The following is a 3414-nucleotide window of genomic DNA, read 5'->3' as shown; positions in this document are numbered from 1 at the left end:
GCATGTATACCCTGGAGGAGAGGAGAAACAGGGGTGATATAATACAGACGTTCAAATATTTGAAAGGTATAAATCCGCAAACACGAACCTTTTTCGGAGATGGGAAGGCGTAAAATGAGAGGACACAAATGAGATTGAAGGGGGGCAGACTCAAGAAAAAATGTCAGGAAGTATTTTTTTATGGAGAGAGTGGTGGATGCTTGGAATGCCCTCCCGCGGGAGGTGGTGGAGATGAAACGGTAACGGAATTCAAAAATGTGTGGGATAAACATAAAGGAATCCTGTTCGGAAGGAAGGGATTCCTCAGAAGCTTAGCCGAGATTGGGTGGCAGAGCCGATGGGGGGAGGCGGGGCTGGTGGTTGGGGAGTGGGCCTTGTTCTGGGCAGACTTCTATGGTCCTTTGCCCTGAAAATGGCAGAAACAAATCAAGGTCAGGTATCACAATAAAGTAGCAAATATGAGTTTAAAATTGTTGGGCAGACTAGATGGACCATGCAGGTCCTTTTTCTGCCGTCATCTACTATGTTACTATCGTACTTTGTATCGCTCCATGGTGCAATCCTACCTTAAATATTCTGTTCAGTTTTGGTCACTGCATCTCAAAATAGATATGATGGAATTAGAAAAAGGTAGGAGAAGGGCAGCCAAAATGATAAAGGGGATGGGATTACTCTCTTATAAGAAAAAGCTAAAGAAGATAGGCTCTTCAGCTTGGAGAAAAGATGGCTGTAGGGAGATATTATAGGTCTATAAAATCCTGAGTAGAGTGGAACTGGTAGATGTAATATATTGCTTGTTTACTCTTTTCAATGTGCAAGGAATAGGGGGCACGCAATGAAATTACTAAGTAGTACATTTAGAACAAATTGGAGGAAAATGTTTCTTCACGCAATGTGTGATTAAGCTCTGGAATTTGTTGCCACTTGGTATAGCAGGAATTGTAAAATATTTGGACAACTTCCTAAAAGAAAAGACCATAAACCATTATTAAGGTGGACCTGGGAAAGTCCACTAATTCCTGGGATAAGCAGCATGAAATCTTATTTTCCTCTTTTGGGATCATGCCAGGTATTTATGGTCACTGTTGGAACAGGATAGTTGGTTTGATCAACCTTTGTTCTGTCCCACTACTGCAGTGATTCCCAAACTGGGGTTCATGGAATTCAACTTTCTTCAGGTGTTTCTCGTCAGTGCGAGTTCTAGCTAGTCGAAGCAGAAGGGCTCCTTGTGTTGGGTGGAGGAGGAGGAGGAAGGAGGAAGTGGGAATTCCACCATTAAAAAAAAAGTGGAAATCACTACAGTACTGTGATGCTTATGTACTTCTATGCAGTGATATAAATTCTTCCAAGGGGATGGCAGTGCAGGGGGCCCCAAGGAAGAAGGGGGTCCATATGCAGATGTTTTAAAATCTTTTGAGGCAGACTGCCCCACTCCGAGGGCCCATAATTTGAACTTTTGGTAACAGAGAGCTCTCATGAGGACATTTAGGGCATGGCCTCCAGCCCTGCCCCACTCCTCCCCCACACGATGTCACACAGCCTGAGGCACAAGAGGAGTAGAGGCTGACCACAGACTGAATCAACTTGGGAGATAATGCTGAGAAAAACGCTTTATGGATTATTCAAGTAGAGAGGTGTGGTAGCTGTGTTAGTCCACTCTTAAGGTTATCAATAAACCATGGAAAAGAGAAATAAGATGATACCTTTTTATTGGACATAACTTAATACATTTCTTGATTAGCTTTCGAAGGTTGCCCTTCTTCGTCAGATCAGAAATAAGCAAATGTGGTAGCAGATAGTATATGAGTGAGACATCCAAGCATTACTTTGACAGTCCTGACAGGGTGGGGGTGGGTAGGAGGTATGCATGGGGACATCAAAGCATTTAATTGATATTCTAACAGGATGAGTGTGGGTAGGTGAGAGGAGGGTGGTAAACAGAGAAATACAATTTTATGGTTTATATAGGAGTGGAGGAGTGGCCTAGTGGTGGACTTTGGTCCTGGGAACTGAAGAGCTGAGTTCAATTCCCACTTCAGGCACAGACAGCTCCTTGTGACTCTGGGCAAGTCACTTAACCCTCCATTACCCCATGTAAGCCGCACTGAGCCTGCCACGAGTGGGGAAAGGCACGGGGTACAAATGTAATAAAAAATAATGGGCTAGAAAACCCAGATCCTTGCTAAGTCCTGTCTATTGGGTGTCAAAATATTCAATCATTCTGTATTGTTTTAAAGTTACCTTTCAGGATTCTAACTATGAAATCACTGGTGCAGTGTCCTGGTCTTGTAAAATGCTGGCCCACACAGAGGTGGGAACCTGACTGGCACTGGCTATCTTCATGTGATGTCTGTGCAGATTGAATCTTGTCTTAAGCATCTGGCCTGTTTCTTCCAATATAGCATCCTCCCTTATTCAAGGGACACAACAAGGCGTCTGCCTCAGGGGTCACAAATGAGATTCTAAAAAAAACATATGAATATATTATACATATATAATAAAGCATAAAAACATGTATACATTAAAAAAATTATGCTATATAAATAGAATTAGAACATATATATTTTTTGTAAGAATTCAACAGCGCATATGGACATCTCAGTGGTTAAGAAACCTTCAAAATGGATTCCCGCAGGACAAACAGATCCACTTCTTTGCTGATGTCCTGTATGTTCTCAAAATGAGATGCTTTTATGTTTTAATAATAATGGAATGAGGAGGGGTTGATCATATTAACTGTTGTGTCTGCCTTTAATGAATAAAAATTCATATCCATGCTATGTGATCAGTGTAGAACATAGATTCCTTGGATGTATTTGAGGTTGGTTTGTTTGTTTTTTGGCATAGAAGAGCAACACTTCAAAACTAAAATATGTTTTGTGCACTCAGGCATAAAGGATGTGGCACATTTGCTCATTCAGGGGTTTAAGAGGTCAAAAGATGCAAAAGGGTCAGTGCATTTTGCACTTGATAGAAATAAAGAAGACTGCTGTAGTCATTGTAATAGCTTATGTGGAGAATTAATGGTATATTCAGTGTTGTGATACCCTGAGCAAACAAATGACCTTTGAAATTATGATACTGCTTTTTCATCCTCAGAGATTCCTACAACAGATTTTTTTTTGTACAACTTTCTTATAGAATATCAAAGAATAGGAATATTCCCTCTTTTTTTAATTTCACCTTTTACCGCGTTATGTTCTCTCAACAATTTGCTTTTTCTTTTTTGCCGCTTCTGTGAGTTTGGTGTTTTTGTGACGCAATTAAGGATATTGAAACGGAAAAACATCCAAAAAGTGGCAAATTACATTTGGATGTTTTATTTGCCAAAATATCCAAATCACTATTTTAAAAAAATATATTTTAAAGATTTTTAGCCGAGATTGGGTGGCAGAGGCCGGAGGGGGGAGGCGG

This window comes from Microcaecilia unicolor, unplaced genomic scaffold (assembly GCF_901765095.1).
Source record: "Microcaecilia unicolor unplaced genomic scaffold, aMicUni1.1, whole genome shotgun sequence".
Lineage (NCBI taxonomy): Eukaryota > Metazoa > Chordata > Amphibia > Gymnophiona > Siphonopidae > Microcaecilia > Microcaecilia unicolor.
The sequence above is the reverse complement of the archived record's forward strand: the minus strand, read 5'-3'. Positions refer to the sequence as shown.